Genomic DNA, 21,260 nt, shown 5'->3' with positions numbered 1-21,260 from the left:
GGAAATAGAGAGATCCCCCCCTAAAATCAATAAAAACCGTTCAACACCTCGACATCTAATAGTGAAGCTTGCAAATTCCAAAGATAAAGAGAAGATCCTTAAAGCAGCAAGAGACAAGAAGTCCCTGGCTTTCATGGGGAGGAATATTAGGGTAACAGCAGACCTCTCCACAGAGACGTGGCAGGCCAGAAAGGGCTGGCAGGATATATTCAGGGTCCTAAATGAGAAGAACATGCAACCAAGAATACTGTATCCAGCAAGGCTCTCATTCAAAATGGAAGGAGAGATAAAGAGCTTCCAAGACAGGCAGGAACTGAAAGAATATGTGACCTCCAAACCAGCTCTGCAAGAAATTTTAAGGGGGACTCTTAAAATTCCCCTTTAAGAACAAGTTCAGTGGAACAATCCACAAAAACAAGGACTAAATAGATATCATGATGACACTAAACTCATATCTGTCAATAGTAACTCTGAACGTGAACGGGCTTAATGACCCCATCAAAAGGCGCAGGTTTCAGACTGGATAAAAAAGCAGGACCCATCTATTTGCTGTCTACAAGAGACTCATTTTAGACAGAAGGACACCTACAACCTGAAAATAAAAGGTTGGAGAACCATTTACCATTCAAATGGTTCTCAAAAGAAAGCAGGGGTAGCCATCCTTATATCAGATAAACTAAAATTTACCCCGAAGACTGTAGTGAGAGACGAAGAGGGACACTATATCATACTTAAAGGATCTATCCAGCAAGAGGACTTAACAATCCTCAATATATATGCCCTAAATGTGGGAGCTGCCAAATACTTAAACGAATTATTAACCAAAGTGAAGAAATACTTAGATAATAATACACTTATACTTGGTGACTTCAATCTAGCTCTTTCTACCCTCGATAGGTCTTCTAAGCACAACATCTCCAAAGAAATGAGAGCTTTAAATGATACACTGGACCAGATAGATTTCACAGATATCTACAGAACTTTACATCCAAACTCAACTGAATACACATTCTTCTCAAGTGCACATGGAACTTTCTCCAGAATAGACCACATACTGGGTCACAAATCGGGTCTGAACCGATACCAAAAGATTGGGATCGTCCCCTGCATATTCTCAGATCATAACGCCTTGAAATTAGAACTCAATCACAAGAAGAAGTTTGGAAGGACATCAAACACGTGGAGGATAAGGACCATCCTGCTAAAAGATAAAAGGGTCAACCAGGAAATTAAGGAAGAATTAAAAAATTTCATGGAAACTAATGAGAATGAAGATACAAGCGTTCAAAATCGTTGGGATGCAGCAAAAGCAGTCCTGAGGGGGAAATACATCGCAATACAAGCATCCATTCAAAAACTGGAAAGAACTCAAATACAAAAGCTAACCTTACACATAAAGGAGCTAGAGAAAAAACAGCAAATCGACCCTGACGCCCAGCAGAAGAAGAGAGTTAATTAAAATTCGAGCAGAACTCAACGAAATTGAGACCAGAAGAACTGTGGAACAGATCAATAGAACCAGGAGTTGGTTCTTTGAAAGAATTAATAAGATAGATAAACCATTAGCCAACCTTATTAAAAAGAAGAGAGAGAAGACTCAAATTAATAAAATCATGAATGAGAAAGGAGAGATCACTACCAACACCAAGGAAATACAAACGATTTTAAAAACATATTATGAACAGCTCTACGCCAATAAATTAGGCAATCTAGAAGAAATGGACGCATTCCTGGAAAGCCACAAACTACCAAAACTGGAACAGGAAGAAATAGAAAACCTGAACAGGCCAATAACCAGGGAGGAAATTGAAGCAGTCATCAAAAACCTCCCAAGACACAAGAGTCCAGGGCCAGATGGCTTCCCAGGGGAATTCTATCAAACGTTTAAAGAAGAAATCATACCTATTCTACTAAAGCTGTTTGGAAAGATAGAAAGAGATGGAGTACTTCCAAATTCATTCTATGAGGCCAGCATCACCTTAATTCCAAAACCAGACAAAGACCCCACCTAAAAGGAGAATTACAGACCAATATCCCTGATGAACATGGATGCAAAAATTCTCAACAAGATACTAGCCAATAGGATCCAACAACACATAAGAAAATTATTCACCATGACCAAGTAGGATTTATCCCCGGGACACAGTCTGGTTCAACACTCGTAAAACAATCAATGTGATTCATCATATCAGCAAGAGCAAAACCAAGAACCATATGATCCTCTCATTAGATGCAGAGAAAGCATTTGACAAAATACAGCATCCATTCCTGATCAAAACTCTTCAGAGTGTAGGGATAGAGGGAACTTTCCTCGACATCTTAAAAGCCATCTACGAAAAGCCCACAGCAAATATCATTCTCAATGGGGAAGCACTGGGAGCCTTTCCCCTAAGATCAGGAACAAGACAGGGATGTCCACTCTCACCACTGCTATTCAACATAGTATTGGAAGTCCTAGCCTCAGCAATCAGACAACAAAAAGACATTAAAGGCATTCAAATTGGCAAAGAAGAAGTCAAACTCTCCCTCTTCGCCGATGACATGATACTCTACATAGAAAACCCAAAAGCCTCCACCCCAAGATTGCTAGAACTCATACAGCAATTTGGTAGCGTGGCAGGATACAAAATCAATGCCCAGAAATCAAGGGCATTTCTATACACTAACAATGAGACTGAAGAAAGAGAAATTAAGGAGTCAATCCCATTTACAATTGCACCCAAAAGCATAAGATACCTAGGAATAAACCTAACCAAAGAGGTAAAGGATCTATACCCTAAAAACTATAGAACACTTCTGAAAGAAATTGAGGAAGACACAAAGAGATGGAAAAATATTCCATGCTGCTCATGGATTGGCAGAATTAATATTGTGAAAATGTCAATGTTACCCAGGGCAATTTACACGTTTAATGCAATCCCTATCAAAATACCATGGACTTTCTTCAGAGAGTTAGAACAAATTATTTTAAGATTTGTGTGGAATCAGAAAAGACCCCGAATAGCCAGGGGAATTTTAAAAAAAGAAAACCATAGCTTGGGGCATCACAATGCCAGATTTCAGGTTGTACTACAACAAAGCTGTGGTCATCAAGACAGTGTGGTACTGGCACAAAAACAGACACATAGATCAAAGGAACAGAATAGAGAACCCAGAAGTGGACCCTGAACTTTACGGTCAACTAATATTCGATAAAGGAGGAAAGACTATCCACTGGAAGAAAGACAGTCTCTTCAATAAATGGTGCTGGGAAAATTGGACATCCACATGCAGAAGAATGAAACTAGACCACTCTCTTGCACCATACACAAAGATAAACTCAAAATGGATGAAAGATCTAAATGTGAGACAAGATTCCATCAAAATCCTAGAGGAGAACACAGGCAACACCCTTTTTGAACTCAGGCACAGTAACTTCTTGCAAGATACATCCAAGAAGGCAAAAGAAACAAAAGCAAAAATGAACTATTGGGACTTCATCAAGATAAGAAGCTTTTGCACAGCAAAGGATACAGTCAACAAACTAAAAGACAACCTACAGAATGGGAGAAGATATTTGCAAATGACATATCAGATAAAGGGCTAGTTTCCAAAATCTATAAAGAACTTATTAAACTCAACACCAAAGAAACAAACAATCCAGTCATGAAATGGGCAAAAGACATGAACAGAAATCTCACAGAGGAAGACATAGACATGGCCAACATGCACATGAGAAAATGCTCTGCATCACTTGCCATCAGGGACATACAAATCAAAACCACAATGAGATACCACCTCACACCAGTGAGAATGGGGAAAATTAACAAGGCAGAAAACCACAAATGTTGGAGAGGATGCGGAGAAAAGGGAACCCTCTTACACTGTTGGTGGAAATGTGAACTGGTGCAGCCACTCTGGAAAACTGTGTGGAGGTTCCTCAAAGAGTTAAAAATAGACCTGCCCTATGACCCAGCAATTGCACTGTTGGGGATTTACCCCAAAGATTCAGATGCAATGAAACGCCGAGAAATCTGCACCCAGATGTTTCTAGCCGCAATGTCCACAATAGCCAAACTGTGGAAGGAGCCTCGGTGTCCATCGAAAGATGAATGGATAAAGAAGATGTGGTTTATGTATACAATGGAATATTACTCAGCCATTAGAAATGACAAATACCCACCATTTGCTTCAATGTGGATGGAACTGGAGTGTATTATGCTGAGTAAAGTAAGTCAATTGGAGAAGGAACAGTGTATGTTCTCATTCATTTGGGGAATATAAATAATGGTGAAAGGGAATACAAGGGAAGAGAGAAGAAATGTGTGGGAAATATCAGAAAGGGAGACAGAACATAAGGATTCCTAATTCTGGGAAACGAACTAGGGGTGGTGGAAGGGGAGGAGGGCAGGGGGCGGGGGTCACTGGGTGATGGGCCCTGAGGGGGGCACTTGACAGGATGAGCACTGCGTGTTATTCTGTATGTTGGTAAATTGAACACCAATAAAAAATTAATTTATTAAAAACAAAAAAAGAAATGACAAATACCCACCATTTGCTTCAACTTGGATGGAACTAGAGGGTATTATGCTGAGTGAAGTAAGTCAATCAGAGAAGGACAAACAGTGTATGTTCTCATTCATTTGGGGAATATGAATAATAGTGAAAGGGAATATAAGAGAAGGGAGACGAAATGTGTGGAAATATCAGAAAGGGAGACAGAACATAAAGACTCCTAATTCTGGGAAATGAACTAGGGGTGGTGGAAGGGGAGGAGGGCGGGTGGTGGGGGTGAATGGGTGACGGGCACGGAGGGGGACACTTGACGGGATGAGCACTGGGTGTTATTCTGTATGTTGGTAAATTGAACACCAATAAAAATTAATTTATATAAAAAAAAACTCTTCAGAGTGTAGGGATAGAGGGAACTTTCTTCGACATCTTAAAAGCCATCTACGAGAAGCCCACAGCAAATATCATTCTCAATGGGGAAGCACTGGGAGCCTTTCTCCTAAGATCAGGAACAAGACAGGGATGTCCACTCTCACCACTGCTATTCAACATAGTACTGGAAGTCCTAGCCTCAGCAATCAGACAACAAAAAGACATTAAAGGCATTCAAATTGGCAAAGAAGTCAAACTCTCCCTCTTCGCCGATGACATGATACTCTACATAGAAAACCCAAAAGCCTCCACCCCAAGATTGCTAGAACTCATACAGAAATTTGGTAGCATGGCAGGATACAAAATCAATGCCCAGAAATCAATGGCATTCCTATACACTAACAATGAGACTGAAGAAAGAGAAATTAGGAGTCAATCCCATTTACAATTGCACCAAAAAGCATAAGATACCTAGGAATAAACCTAACCAAAGAGGTAAAGGATCTATACCCTAAAAACTATAGAACACTTCTGAAAGAAATTGTGGAAGACACAAAGAGATGGAAAAATATTCCATGCTCATGGATTGGCAGATTTAATATTGTGAAAATGTCAATGTTACCCAGGGCAATGTACATGTTTAATGCAATCCCTATCAAAATACCATGGACTTTCTTCAGAGAGTTAGAACAAATTATTTTAAGATTTGTGTGGAATCAGAAAAGACCCCGAATAGCCAGGGGAATTTTAAAAAAGAAAACCATATCTGGGGGCATCACAATGCCAGATTTCAGGTTGTACTACAAAGCTGTGGTCATCAAGACAGTGTGGTACTGGCACAAAAACAGACACATAGATCAAAGGAACAGAATAGAGAACCCAGAAGTGGACCCTGAACTTTATGGTCAACTAATATTCGATAAAGGAGGAAAGACTATCCACTGGAAGAAAGACAGTCTCTTCAATAAATGGTGCTGGGAAAATTGGACATCCACATGCAGAAGAATGAATCTAGACCACTCTCTTGCACCATACACAAAGATAAACTCAAAATGGATGAAAGATCTAAATGTGAGACAAGATTCCATCAAAATCCTAGAGGAGAACACAGGCAACACCCTTTTTGAACTTGGCCACAGTAACTTCTTGCAAGATACATCCACGAAAGCAAAAGAAACAAAAGCAAAAATGAACTATTGGGACTTCATCAAGATAAGAAGCTTTTGCACAGCAAAGGATACAGTCAACAAAACTCAAAGACAACCTACAGAATGGGAGAAGATATTTGCAAATAACATATCAGATAAAGGGCTAGTTTCCAAGATCTATAAAGAACTTATTAAACTCAACACCAAAGAAACAAACAATCCAATCATGAAATGGGCAAAAGACATGAAGAGAAATCTCACAGAGGAAGACATAGACATGGCCAACATGCACATGAGAAAATGCTCTGCATCACTTGCCAGCAGGGAAATACAAATCAAAACCACAATGAGAGGGAACCCTGGGTGGCGCAGCGGTTTAGCGCCTGCCTTTGGCCCAGGGCGCGATCCTGGAGACCCAGGATCGAGTCCCACGTCGGGCTCCCGGTGCATGGAGCCTGCTTCTCCCTCTGCCTGTGTCTCTGCCTTGCCTCTCTCTATCTCTGTAACTATCATAAATAAATAAAAAAAGTAAAAAAAATTCAAAAAAAAAAACCACAATGAGATACCACCTCACACCAGTGAGAATGGGGAAAATTAACAAGGCAGGAAACAACAAATGTTGGAGAGGATGCGGAGAAAAGGGAACACTCTTACACTGTTGGTGGGAATGTGAACTGGTGCAGCCACTCTGGAAAACCGTGTGGAGGTTCCTCAAAGAGTTAAAAATAGACCTGCCCTATGACCCAGCAATTGCACTGTTAGGGATTTACCCCAAAGATTCAGATGCAGTAAAACGCCAGGACACCTGCACCCCGATGTTTCTAGCAGCCATGTCCACAATAGCCAAACTGTGGAAGGAGCCTCGGTGTCCAACGAAAGATGAATGGATAAAGAAGATGTGGTTTATGTATACAATGGAATATTACTCAGCCATTTGAAACGACAAATACCCACCATTCGTCAACATGGATGGAACTGGAGGGTATTATGTTGAGTGAAGTAAGTCAATCGGAGATAGACAAACAGTGTATGTTCTCATTCATTTGGGGAATATGAATAATAGTGAAAGGGAATATAAGGGAAGGGAGAAGAAATGTGTGGGAAATATCAGAAAGGGAGACAGAACATAAAGACTCCTAACTCTGGGAAACGAACTAGGGGTGGTGGAAGGGGAGGAGGGCGGGTGGTGGGGGTGAATGGGTGACGGGCACTGAGGGGGACACTTGACGGGATGAGCACTGGGTGTTATTCTCTATGTTGGTAAATTGAACACCAATAAATATTAATTTATTTTAAAAAAAAGCTACACTGAGAAAACCTAACATACTTGTACATGAACTTTCAAAAGAAAAAGGACAGATAATGGAACAAATGGTTTCTTGGAAGATATATAGGCTGATAATTTTCTAAAGCTTGTGAAAGTCAACAATTCAAGATGTTAGGAGGCCTACACACACTAAGCAGGATAAAACAAACGATATCTAAGCACATCACAGTAAAACAGATAAAAATCAAAGTAAAAAATTTTGAGAGCAGCCAGAGATAGTAAAATACATTATTTTTAGTAAAGTTAACAGGAAGATTGGTAACAGACCTTTAAAATGAAATGTGAAATGGTCTATTCAAATTGCTGAGTTATTTCCAACATGGAAGTCTGTACTAAACAAACACATGCTTCAAAAATAAAGGTGTGAGCAGCCCTGGTGGCTCAGTGGTTTACCACCGCCTCCAGCCCAGAGTGGGATCCCAGTGACCCGGGATTGAGTCCCACGTCAGGCCCCCTGAATGGAGGGAGCCTGCTTCGCCCTCTGCCTGTGAAATCCATCTGGACCAGTGGATCATTTCAAGCTCTTGTCTCTTTGGAGATGTAGTGTTTAGAAGATCGTTCAGTAGCAGAAATTGCCATGTGGAATTCTCCAACTATTAGTGTATTATTATCTAAGTAGGTCTTTACTTTGGTTATGAATTGATTGATATACTTGGCAGCTCCCACATTAGGGGCATAACTATTCATGATTTTTAGGTCCTCTTGTTGGGTAGACCCGTTAAGTATGATATAGTTTCGCTCTTCAGAGAGATAGCATTCTAATTTGTATGTACCTAAAAAGAGAGCTTTAAATTTTTAAAGTAAATACTACTAGACTCACAGTGACTATCAGACGACATTAATATCTAAGTAACCGAAAGAACAAGTACAGTAATTATAACTGTAGTTTCCACACTATGATTTAATAAGTTTTACCTGAATAAAATATAGAGAAGAGAGGAACCAAGGATCACACCAAGGCATTCCTGTCACATGCATAGGAAATATTTTGAAAAATGGAAGAGGGTATCCCTGGGTGGTCAGCAGTTTAGCGCCTGCATTCAGCCCCGGGGATGATCCTTGAGTCCTGGTATTGAGTCCCACATCAGCCTCCCTGCATGGAGCCTGCTTCTTCTCTGCCTGTGTGTGTCTCCCATGAATAAATATTAAAACCACTCTGGAAAACTGTGTGGAGGTTCCTCAAAGAGTTAAAAATAGATCTCCCCTACAACTCAGCAATTGCAGAGCTAGGGATTTACCCCAAACATACAGAGGCAATGAAACGCCGGGACACCTGTACCCCGATGCCTATAGCAGCAATGTCCACAATAGCCAAACTGTGGAAGGAGCCTCAGTGTCCATCAAAAGATGAATGGATAAAGAAAATGTGGCATATGTATACAATGGAATATTACTCAGCCATTAGAAAAGAGAAATACCCACCATTTGCTTCGACGTGGATGAAACTGGAGGGTATTATGCTGAGTGAAATAAGTCAATCAGAGAAGGACAAACATTGTATGGTCTCATTCATTTGGGGAATATAAAAAATAGTGAAAGGGAATAAAGGGGAAAGGAGAAAAAAATAAGTGGGAAATATCAGAAAGGAAGACACAGAACATGAAAGACTCCTTACTCTGGGAAACGAACTAGGGCGGTGGAAGGGGAGGTGGGCAGGGCATGGGTGGGGGTGATGGGTACTGAGGTGGGCACTTGACGGAATGAGCACTGGGTGTTATTCTATATGGTGGGAAATTGAACACCAATAAAAAATAAAATAAAATAAAATAAATAAAATAAAATAAAATAAAATAAAATCTCTCAAAAAATAAAAATAAAAAGTGGAACCAATTCTGAGCCATTTATCATGTTTCAAAACATTTCAAAAGACTAAAACCAAGCTTTCTCTGACTGCAGGCCAACAGGCCTAGAATCAGTATTTGAAAATTTGCAAACTCCCCAAATGTTTGGAAACTAGGCAATACACCTGCAAAACACAATGGACCAGAGATATTGGGAAATAGGTTAAATGGAACAAAAACCGTGTGAGATATCTAAACATATAGGATGTACAAAATAGTATGGGACACAACAACATCCTTGCTTTAAGGGAAATGTATACCATCAGATGTTTATATAAGAGAAACAGAAACGCAGACAAGTTAAGGTAAACGAATTATCTCCAGAAGTTAGAGAAACCATAAATTAAATCCACCTTAAATATATGGAAGGAAATAAAGAAAACAAGATACGACTAGAAAACAGAAAAAAAATAGTGAGTTAATTAAATTGAGAAATCACTGGTAAGAATCAACTTAGAAAAAAGGGGGGAAAAAAGCAAATACATAACAATGAAGATGTCCCTTAGGAACCTAAAATGAAATTAGGGACACCAGGGTGGCTCAGTGGTTGAGGGTCTGCCTTTGGCTCAAATCATCAGTCTGGGGTCCTGGGATTGAGTCCAGCCATTGGAATCCCTGCAGGGGCCATGCTTCTCCCACTGCCTAAATGTCCTTCGTGAATAAATAAATAAACTCTTTAAAGAAGAAATCTAAAATATTAAACGATCAAACAATCACAAGAGAACGTGGTGATCAATATTTATCAATTAAAATGGAGTGATATATTATCAAGTTTATTTTTTTTAAATTTATTTATTTATGATAGTCACACGCACACACAGAGAGAGGCAGAGACACAGGCAGAGGGAGAAGCAGGCTCCATGCACCGGGAGCCCGACGTGGGATTCGATCCCGGGTCTCCAGGATCGCGCCCCGGGCCAAAGGCAGGCGCCAAACCGCTGCGCCACCCACGCCAACTTTTATCAAGTTTAGATAAAAGATGTAATTCCTAGGAAACCACAATTTCCTAAAACTGACACAAGATTTAAACATCAGAGTAGTCCTACAACTATTAAAGAAATTGAAGGATACTTGGGTGTCTCAGCTGGTAAAGCACCTGGCTTCCGCTTAGGTCATGATCTTGGGATCCTGGGATCCAGCCTTGAGTTGGGAGCCACCTGGTGAAAGCGCAGGGGGCCACAGGGCACCAAGGCCGCCCCCACCCACACCCCAAACACCACCCCAGGCCTGAGACCCCGCGTCACTCACCAGCCTCCAAGACACAGAGCGGGCTTCGCCCGCCGCCGCCCCTGCCCCCGCCTCAGAAGATCCCGCGCTGGTCCGGACCCCGGGGGTGGGGGGTCACAGGGCGCCAACTGGCACCATGGCCACCCACACAGCAACCCCAAACCCAGGCCTGCGCCCGCGTGTCGCCCACCGACCTCCCCCGACACAGAGCAGGCTCCGCCGCCGCCCGCCAAGGCCGCCCTCTTCCTGACCCCGGGGGGACGCGGGGGCCACTCAGCCCTCGGCCGCCCCACCCCCACCCCCAAGCCTGCGCCCCCGCCTCACTCACCGGCCTCCCACCCCACAGGGCGGACTCCGCCCACCGCTACCGCGGCCGCCGCCCGCCGCCACCTTTGTCCGGACCAGGCGGACGGGGTGACAACGACCCTACCGCCTCAGCCAGAGGCGTCCGCAGCGAGGCCCCTGAGGACCAACCGTCCCCTGAGAGCCAGACGGGCACTGACTGGCTTTCCCAGGGTGGCGAGGCTGCGCCCTCTAGGGCTCTGAGTGCGCATGCGCCGGGGGCGCTCCTGTGGCCGGCCTCCCACTGGCGCCTCGGGGGCTCCCTGGCTCAGCGCGGAGCCTTAACCCTTCCAGCCCTGGACTGGGACAAGGGCGGCTTGGAAGAGCGCGGCAAGCGGGGCGAAGATGCCCACGGCGGCCACGCACAGGCGGCCTCGGCCATGTCGGGTGGCTCTGAACGCCCGGAGCCCAGCCGGGCGGGTGGTGCGCGGGGTTAAGGTTAGAAGCTCGGGAGGGAGCTCCGGAGTGAGGCCGCCGCCTCCGGCCCTTGTCTGGAACACGGGGGGCGCAGGGGGCCACCTGGCACCTTGACCGACGCACACCCAACCCAGACCTGCGCCCGCGCCTCCCCCACGGGCCTCAAAGGACACAGAGCACACACCGCCCGCTGCCGCCGCCGCGGCTGCCACCCACACTCCCGTAGCCGCCACCGCTCCCGCCCTTGTCGGGACCCTGGGGGGGTGTGACCCTGGGGTCCTGGAATCGAGTCCCACACCGGCCTCTCTGCAGGGAGCCTGCTTCTCCCTCTGCCTGTGTCTCTGCCTCTCTGTATCTCTCATGAATAAATAAAATCTTTTTTTAGAAAAAGGACTTCACTTATTGAATCATTATGTTGTACACCTGAAATTAATGTAACACTATGATAGTTATAATTGAGTTTTAAAATTATATATTCATATATATTCAATATACATTTATATATTTATTCGTGAAAGGCACAGAGAGAGAGAGAGACAGAGGCAGAGACACAGGCAGAGGGAGAAGCAGGCTCCATGAAGGGAGACGGACAAGGGACTCGGTCTCCGGTCGCCAGGATGATGCCCTGGGCTGAAGGCGGCGCTAAACCGCTGAGCCACTCGGGCTTCCCTATATTTAAAATATTTAATACATTTATTAAATGTATATTATATCTATTAAAACATAGCTGATACATTAAAATTATATATATTAATTAAATTAATATAAAAACAAATACCAATATTTATTTTAAATAAATATTAAATATTATTAATTAAAGTTGAATTTAAATAATACCAAAATATAAATACTTATTCAATATATTTATATTAGTATATGTTATTGAATATATATTATTGAATATATTTATATGTAAATTTTTATATGTAATCTATTATACGTCTATTTATATATTATATTTATAATATTGCTTTAGATTATATTCTAAATATATTAAATTATATTATAATATATTATATTTCTAATACTATATATATATCTCTACCCAGGTATTAGGTCAGCTGTTAGCTTGAGACCTCAGTTTTCTGACACATCTAAGAAGAGTTGTTTTCCGTTTGTTCAGCCTTTTTCCTTATTGTGAGGACAGGAGCAATGAATTCTAAACTCTTTATGTGTTGGCCTGGCAATGGAATTTGAATATGCCTCTTTTCTCAAACCCATTCCTGTTCCAGATTTCCCTTAGCCTAGAGAAAGTGATGATTTTTCTTTCACTTACAGGGAAAAAAAAAAAACCTGTCATAACCTGGGGGCACCATCATAATTCAACTCATCTATTTTTGCTTGGCAATGGCCCCATTCCTGAGTGTTTGTCCTGGAATTGGGTGCATGGTTTTCCTGCCCACCTGCCCTAGATGTAGCAGCTGAACTTTCTATCAACACAGAATAGATTCATTTCTGGAAACTCCATCGCAGTGTAATCAATGGCAGTTTACTCTCAAGTACAAGCCCTTCATTCACACTTTACTCTGAGTTAACCAGCTCATTCTTCTTGTTGAGGTGCCTGGAGCTACATGCAGAACATCGTACCAAGTAAACTCATTTTGGTTAATTTTGAAACATTCAGGACCTTCTGAACCCTGTGGCTTTCATTGGAAAGCCAGTTTGATGGCCTGATTTACTAAAATTCACTTCATTTAGATCATTAATGAAAATGTTAACTATCAAGAAATATATTCCTTTTGTAACTGACCCCAAGTCTGTCTGTGCAATGTGCAGCAAGGTCAATCACTGAGACATCAGGTGTGCAGTAAGGAATGGGTTTTTGAGAGGCAGCCAAACAAGGAGAGCAAGCTTCCCCTCCTCTGCCTCCCTGAAACAGGAGAGAAAAAGTTTTTTTTATAATCATAGGGGGTTTGTGGTTACATATATATTGATGAAAAGGGCAAGGAAGCTTATGATAATTCATGAGGAAAGATGGAGTATGTACATTTAGTAAACATATGTGTAACATACATCCATTGTTCACCCTGGGGTGGACACAACACCAAAATGAGGCAAAATTCAGCTCCTGATGTCAGAAGGTTGTCTTAGCATAAGGAGAAGGAGCTGAGGGCATGCTCTGAGAGCTAGTATAAACCAGATGGTGTCTTGGGCCGTGTAACAACACAGCCCAAGCCCTTCCTTGGGTAAGGAATTCAGGGCCTTGCTTGTTCACAGCCTAGGACCATATCATTGACCTTCAGTTCTGGCCTCTGTGGAGACAGCTCATGTATTAGTGGTGTTCAAAAAAACATGATAGGTGACTAGGGAGAAACAGTTCTCTTCGAAACAAGCTTTACATTTTCTACTACTTTCAACCTTCACTTGGGTATAGTTTTTTTCCCATTTTAATCTTTAAGACATCTTTGGAAGGCAGAAGTCAATGCTCATCCTTTTCCCAAACACCTGCTAAGGTTTAGGGAGCCAGAACAGAAATGTAGATGAGGCTCCTGCTATCAAAGGACCTGAACATTAGCCAGAGTTATGGTACAAATGAACACCACAGTCCTAGGCCTTGGATGGGAAGTGATGAATAGGTCTTATAATTATTGCACGTTGAATTGTCAGAAGAGGGAAGATTATTTGTTTTTTTATCTCCTGATCAGGAAGCCTGACCAGTTGGGTGCTGATGTGACCTTTAAAGAACAGGCCACACACAAAGACACAAAGGAGAAGAGATTAGTGAGGATGCAGAAGGCACAGGGTGTATGTAGAAGAGTGAGGGCCAATGTGACAGAACAGACACTATGTAAGAAGGTTGAATTAATATGGGGCAGTACTTGGCATAGAAGGACTGAAAGGTCTACAGGGAAGGTCTGTGACAGTCATCATCTGGCGAGTCTGGGGCCTGCATGGCATGGGGAATGTAGTGCAGCCTAGGGCAGCTGGCAGGGATAAGAGGGCAGAGGGGGCAGAGGGGCCCACACAAGTGTCAAGGAGAAAGATTCCCATTTTTTCCGTACTGCCAAGGGCCCTCTTGGGACTAGATAGGTGCTTCTGGGGCTGACTGGTTTGTACTTCCTGCTCTCTCTGGGTGACTCTATGCCCCTCTCCACATTCAGCAGCTAAGTGAGTAACTCTCTGAGACCCAAGTAGAGGAAGTGTGCACTAGAGATAGGTGGTAGCCCTGGGATGGAACCCCAGACTGGCTCCTTGGACCTGCATCTGCAAGGTTACACAGCTCCTTCTCCTGGGTGCTCTCCCTCCCACCCTCACTTCCGCAGCTGCTTGCAGCAGGCTCCCAGCAGCCAGCTTGGGCCCCAAAGACATCTCTCTCAGTTCAGAGGAGCTCCAGGGTGGGGGCTCAACTTCTAAGGGGATGCTAGCTTCCCCAATGACTGGAGGGCCTGAATGTCTCTATTTTCACGACACTTTGCTGTCAAAAACACTGAAAACACATTATTAGCCTACTGTGCCTGACAGGGATCTAGATCCAGTTCTCTCTCCCTTCTGGGCAGTGTGCCATCCCTTAGGGATGCTGTGGTTTCCTCCCCACAGCCATGCTCACTCCCTCTCTTCCCGGCTGCCCTGGTTAAAGAAGGGGCTCAGACCCAGATCCCAGAGCAGGGAGCAGCAGCCTGCCATGCTCCTGGCTAACACACAGTCGTGAGCTGTCCACACAGCCCCCAAGAGCTGTCTGTCTCAGCCATGTCACAGGCAGATACTGCATCTGAGAGAGCAAGACCATTCACCCATGATGTACATGCTCGCTGCCTGGAGGCCTGCTGCACATGTCTGACACCCCAGAGGACAGGGAAACCTTCAGGAAAAGTAGCCCATGGGGTTCATTTATTGAGAAGCTGAATCCAGACACTCTGCGGGCATTTTCCCAACATTCCTTTGGTAAAACATACAAAGGCCCTCAGGTCTAGCTCAGGGTCCCTTCTCTGTGTTTGTTTAACACCACAGTCTGTGAGAATTTCCTAGCCTTTCACTGTGCTAAAATCTCCATGAGGGCAAGAAGCAGATCAGTGCCTGTCTCAGAACAGATTATTAATACATTTTTGTATATATTGAATCTCTCAACAAGTCTGAGTTATGGGTGTGATTAGCCCTATTGGAGACTTTTGTTGTTGTTGAATATTCTTGGTAGGGACTCTTAGATGTCTGCCTCAGAGGATCAGGCATTTTCATTTGCCTGTGGTGCCCGTCATGAGAGGAGGGCTGGAAACAGTCTGGTTATTGTACCTCCAGGAGAGGACTACAAAGTCTTTATCCTCCTTAATCTTACCATGTCACTTAAGAAAAATTTCTCTCTTAGGTTTTTAGTACACTATATTTTCTTGATTCTCCTATTACCTTTCTAGAAGAAGTTCCTTCTTACTCCCAAGACTAATTGATTCATTTATTCACTACCAACAATGTGACAAGATACTTTTATCCTATTTGCCCTTTTGTTAGGCAATCCTGACAAGTTATGACAAAGCACAATGAAAGGACTTCTCAAAGCGTGACCTGGGAGTTCCTGGGGGAGCAACAGATCCTTTCAGAACTCCAAGAAACAAAACTCTTTTAACTGGGTCTTCTTCACTTCATCCCCAAACTTGTTCTCCCTCCCCTAGTCTTTACTGACCTTCACCTCAAGTGACTCAAGCCAGAACTGCAGCGGGCATGAACAGTCTGCGTCTCTAAAATCATCAGCAGTTATATCTACTAATTTCTCAATTGAACCTCACAGCTTTCCATAACTCCTGTTATAGCATTAGTTGCCATCATTGCTTTTCTAGACTACAGCAGCCCAACCAGTATAGCTAATTCCAGTCTCATCTCCCCAATCCATTCTGCCCATCGCTAAAGCCCAGGATGGGCGGTGGGGGTCCCTCTGTCCCCTTGGCCATCGGCCCCGCCCGGCCGCTCCGCTGGGTCCCGCGCACCGCCCGCCGCGGCTCCGCTACCTGCGGCCAGAGCCCTCCTCCCTTGGCCCCGCTCTGGTGTGAGCGGGAGCGCGAGGTGCTGGGGCTGCAGGGGGCGGCGGCTGCTCGCACCGGAGCGGCCTCCGGAGCTTCTGAACTTAACTCGCGCCCCACCCGCCCGGCTGGGCTCCAGGCGTTCGCAGCCGCCCGACATGGCCGAGGCAGCCCGTGCGTGGTCGCCGTGGGCATCTTCGCCCCGCTGGCCGCGCTCTTCCGAGCCCCCTTTGTCCCCCTCGGGGCTGGAAGGGTTAAGGCTCCGCGCTGAGCCCGGGAGCCCCCTCCGCGCCTGCGGGAGGCCGGCCCAGGGAGAGCCCCCGCGCATGCGCACTCGGAGCCCCACTGCGGCCCAGCGAGGTTGCCACCGCCGGGAAGCCAGTCAGAGCCCGTCTCGCTCAGGGATCGGTCTGGCCGCAGGGGCCTCGCTGTGGACGTCTCTGGCCGAGGCGGGAGGGTCGTCGTCACAGTGACCGCCTGCTCCAGACAACGGTGGTGGCGGTGGCGGCGTTGGCAGCGGAGGGCGGAGCCCAGCCAGTGTCCCGGGAGGCCGGTGAGTGAGGCGCGGGCTCAGATCTGGGGTGGGGGTGGGGGTCTGGGTGGGGGCGGCCGAGGTGCCGGGTAGCTCCCTGCGCTTCCCCCGGGGACCGGAGAAGGGCGGGAGCGGTGGCGGCGGTGGCGGTGGGTTGAGTCCGCCCTGCATCGGAGAGGTCGGTGGGTGAGGTGCGGGCGCAGGTCTGGGGGTGGGGGTTGGTGTGGGGGCCGCCGAGGTGCCAGCTGGCGCCCTGCGTCCCCCCGGGGTCCGGACAAGGGCGGGAGCGGCGGTGGCGGCTGCGGCAGCGGCGGGCGGAGCACGCCCTGTGTCAGCGGAGGCCGGTGAGTGTGGCGCGGCGCACTCCTGGTTGTGCGGTTGGCGGCGGCCGTGGTGCCGGTTGGCCCCCTGGCCTCCTCGGGTCCGGACAAGGGTGGGAGCGGCCGCGGCGCTGGCGCCGGCGGGGTGCGTTTTCCGCCCTGTGTGGGTGCAGGCCGGGGAGTGAGGCGCGGGCGTAGGCCTGGGTGTGAGATTGGGAGCGGCCGAGGTGCCGGTTGGCCCCCTGCGCCGCACCCCGGTGTCCGGACAAGGGCGAGAGCAGTGGCGGCACTGGCGGCGGCGGCGGCGGCGGTGGGCGCAGTCTGCCATTTGTCAGTGGAGGGCGGTGAGTGAGGGGCGGGGTGCAGGCCTGGGGGTGGGGGTGAGGGTGAGGGTGAGGGTGGGGGCGGCTGAGGTGCCAGGTGGCCACCTGCGCCCCCCGGGTCCAGACGAGGTCGGTAGTGGCGGCAGCGGCGGCGGCAGCGGGTGGAGTCCGCCCTGTTTCGAGGAGGCCGGTGAGTGAGGCGCGGGCGAAGGCCTGGGTAGGGGTCGGGGTGGGAGGTAGGGGCGGTCGAGGTGCCCGGTGGCCCCCTGGGCTCCCCCCGGGGTCCGGACAAGGGTGGCAGCAGCAGCGGCCATCAGAGTCAGCCCTGTGTCGAGGAGGAGGCCGGTGAGTGAGGTGCGAGCGCAGGCCTGGGGTGGGGGTGGGCGTGGGGGCGACCGAGGTGCCTTCTGGCCCCCTGGTCTCCCCCTGGGTCCGGTCCAGGGCGGGAGCGGCGACGATGGCGGCGGCGGCGGCCGAGAGTCTGGAGCGGCCTCCGGAGCTTCTAAACTTAACCCCGCGCCCCACCCGCGCGGCTGGGCTCCAGGCGTTGGCAGCAGCCTGACATGGCCGAGGCCGCCTGTGCGTGGCCGCTGTGGGCATGTTTGCCCCGCCGGCCGCGCTCTTCCAAGCCCCCTCTGTCCCCCGCCGGAAGGGCTAAGGCTCGCGCTGAGCTTGGGAGCTCCCACTGCGCTTGCGTGACGCCGGCCAAGGAGCCTCAGGCGCTTTTGCCCTCGAGCCCCAGCCGGCACAGCGCGTGGGCCAAGGCGGGGAAGCCGTTCAGAGCCCTTCCGGCGCGGGAGACGCTCCGGCTTTACAGGCCTCGCTGTGGACGCCTCTGGCCGAGGCGGGAGGGTCGTCCTCACCCTTTCCGCCTGGTCCAGAACGCGGCGGCGGCGGCGGCGGCGGCGGCGGCTGTGGAGTCCGCCCTGTGTCCGGGAGGCCAGTGAGAGGCGTGGGCGCGGGCGCCACCCTGGGAAAGCCAGTCAGAGCCCGTCTGGCTCTCAGGGGACGGTTGGTCCTCAGGGGCCTCGCTGCGGACGCCTCTGGCTGAGGCGGTAGGGTCGTTGTCACCCCGTCCGCCTGGTCCGGACAAAGGTGGCGGCGGGCGGCGGCCGCGGTACCCGTGGGCGGAGTCCGCCCTGTGTGGTGGGAGGCCGGTGAGTGAGGCGCGAGCGCGGGCGGAGGCTTGGGGGTGCCGGTGCGGTGCTCGAGGTGCCCTGCGGCCCCCTGCGCTTTCCCCGGGTGGCGCCCCTTCTCTGTCATGGACCCTGACTCAGGGCTGGATCCCAGGATCCCAAGATCATGACCTGAGCGGAATTCAGGTGCTTTACCAGCTGAGACACCCAGGTATCCTTCAATTTCTTTAATAGTTGTAGGACTATTCTGATGTTTAAATCTTGTGTCAGTTTTAGGAAATTGTGGTTTCCTAGGAATTACATCTTTTATCTAAACTTGATAATATATCACTCCATTTTAATTGATAAATATTGATCACAATGTTCTCTTGTGATTGATCGTTTAATATTTTAGATTTCTTCTTTAAAGAGTTTATTTATTTATTCATGAAGGACACTTAGGCAGTGGGAGAAGCATCGCCCCCGCAGGGATCCCAATGGCTGGACTCAATCCCAGGACCCCAGGCTGAGGATCTGAGCCAAAGCCAGACCCTCAACCACTAAGCCACCCAGGTATCCCTAATTTCATTTTAGGTTCCTAAGGGACATCTTCATTGTTATGTATTTGCTTTTTTTCCCCTCTCTTTTTTCTAAGTCGATTCTTACCAGTGATTTCTCTATTTAATTAACTCACTTTTTTTTTCTGTTTTCTATTCATATCTTGTGGTCTTCATTTCCTTCCATATATGTAACGTGGATTTAATATATAGTTTTTTCTAACTTCTGGAGATAATTCGTTTAGCTTAACTTGTCTGCGTTTCTGCTTCTCTTATATAAATATCTTATGATATACATTTCCCTTAAAGCAAGGATGTTGTTGTGTCCCATACTATTTTGTACATCCTATATGTTTAGATATCTCATACGGTTTTTATTCCATTTAACGTATTTCCCAATATCTCTGGTCCATTGTGTTTTACAGGTGTATTGCCTAGTTTCCAAACATTTGGAGAGTTTCCAAATTTTTAAATGTTGATTCTAGGCCTGTTGGCCTGCAGTCAGAGAAAGCTTGGTTTTAGTCTTTTGAAATGTTTTGAAACATGATAAATGGCTCAATATTGGTTCCATTTTTTATTTTTATATTTTGAGATGTTTTAATATTTATTCATGGGAGACACACACAGACTCAGGCAGAGAAGAAGCAGGCTCCATGCAGGGAGGCTAATGTGGGACTCAATACCAGGACTCAAGGATCATCCCCTGGGCCGAATACAGGCGCTAAACTGCCGACCACCCAGGGATACCCTCTTCCATTTTTCAAAATATTTCCTATGCATGTGACAGGAATGCCTTGGTGTGATCCTTGGTTCCTCTCTTCTCTATATTTTATTCAGGTAAAACTTATTAAATCATAGTGTGGAAACTACAGTTATAATTACTGTACTTGTTCTTTCGGTTACTTAGATATTAATGTCGTCTGATAGTCACTGTGAGTCTAGTAGTATTTACTTTAAAAATTTGAAGCTCTCTTTTTAGGTACATACAAATTAGAATGCTATCTCTCTGAAGAGCGAAACTATATCATACTTAACGGGTCTACCCAACAAGAGGACCTAAAAATCATGAATAGTTATGCCCCTAATGTGGGAGCTGCCAAGTATATCAATCAATTCATAACCAAAGTAAAGACCTACTTAGATAATAATACACTAATAGTTGGAGAATTCCACATGGCAATTTCTGCTACTGAACGATCTTCTAAACACTACATCTCCAAAGAGACAAGAGCTTGAAATGATCCACTGGTCCAGATGGATTTCACAGGCAGAGGGCGAAGCAGGCTCCCTCCATTCAGGGGGCCTGACGTGGGACTCAATCCCGGGTCTCTGGGATCCCACTCTGGGCTGGAGGCGGTGGTAAACCACTGAGCCACCAGGGCTGCTCACACCTTTATTTTTGAAGCATGTGTTTGTTTAGTACAGACTTCCATGTTGGAAATAACTCAGCAATTTGAATAGACCATTTCACATTTCATTTTAAAGGTCTGTTACCAATCTTCCTGTTAACTTTACTAAAGATAATGTATTTTACTATCTCTGGCTGCTCTCAAAATTTTTTACTTTGATTTTTATCTATTTTACTGTGATGTGCTTAGATATCGTTTGTTTTATCCTGCTTAGTGTGTGTAGGCCTCCTAACATCTTGAATTGTTGACTTTCACGTTTTAGAAAATTATCAGCCTGTATATCTTCCAAGAAACCATTTGTTCCATTATCTGTCCTTTTTCTTTTGAAAGTCCATGTACAAGTATGTTAGGTTTTCTCAGTGTAGCTTATTTTCTGGTTCCTCTGTTCTGTTGTGTATTTTCTGTTACTTTCTCTTTCATAGTTTATTCTGGATTTTTTTTCAGACTTATGAGTCTCATTCTTTTTTCAGTTGGATCCAGTGTGTTATGAAACCCATTCACTGGATTCCTATTTTGTTACTGTAAGTTTGGATTATATGATTTATGTTTAATTCTTTTTAATAATTTCTAGTCCTCTGATTCTCGTTATTGTCTTTTATTTACTTATGTTTTAGGTTTTATGTTTTAGATACTTATTTTAGATTTATTTTATTTTATTTTTTTAATTATTTTTTTAAATTTTTATTTATTTATGATAGTCACACAGAGAGAGAGAGAGAGAGAGAGAGGCAGAGACACAGGCAGAGGGAGAAGCAGGCTCCATGCACCGGGAGCCCGACGTGGGATTCGATCCCAGGTCTCCAGGATCGCGCCCTGGGCCAAAGGCAGGCGCCAAACCGCTGCACCACCCAGGGATCCCTTATTTTAGATTTTGATGTGTTTTGGATTCTGAT

The 21,260-nt window shown here is 46.2% G+C and overlaps 2 long non-coding RNA genes across 4 annotated transcripts in view; one reads left to right on the top strand and one right to left on the bottom strand.

Annotated features, from left to right (window-relative positions):
• The window catches only part of LOC129513609 (uncharacterized), a 44,944-nt gene extending 34,050 nt beyond the window's left edge, over positions 1-10,894 (bottom strand). For all 3 annotated transcript variants that reach the window (XR_008665267.1, XR_008665269.1, XR_008665268.1), the window contains exon 1: positions 10,735-10,894. This is a non-coding gene — a long non-coding RNA (uncharacterized LOC129513609). The remainder of the gene's footprint in view (positions 1-10,734) is intronic.
• A 7,562-nt stretch (positions 10,895-18,456) lies between these two features.
• Positions 18,457-21,260, top strand: part of LOC129513471 (uncharacterized) — an 85,528-nt gene continuing 82,724 nt past the window's right edge. Inside the window, exons 1-3 of the long non-coding RNA XR_008665252.1 lie at positions 18,457-18,633; positions 18,855-18,974; positions 20,838-20,888. This is a non-coding gene — a long non-coding RNA (uncharacterized LOC129513471). The remainder of the gene's footprint in view (positions 18,634-18,854; positions 18,975-20,837; positions 20,889-21,260) is intronic.

The sequence above is a fragment of the Nyctereutes procyonoides genome, unplaced genomic scaffold (genome assembly GCF_905146905.1).
Source record: "Nyctereutes procyonoides isolate TBG_1078 unplaced genomic scaffold, NYPRO_anot_genome, whole genome shotgun sequence".
Classification (NCBI taxonomy): Eukaryota; Metazoa; Chordata; class Mammalia; order Carnivora; family Canidae; genus Nyctereutes; species Nyctereutes procyonoides.
The sequence above is the reverse complement of the archived record's forward strand: the minus strand, read 5'-3'. Positions and strand labels throughout refer to the sequence as shown.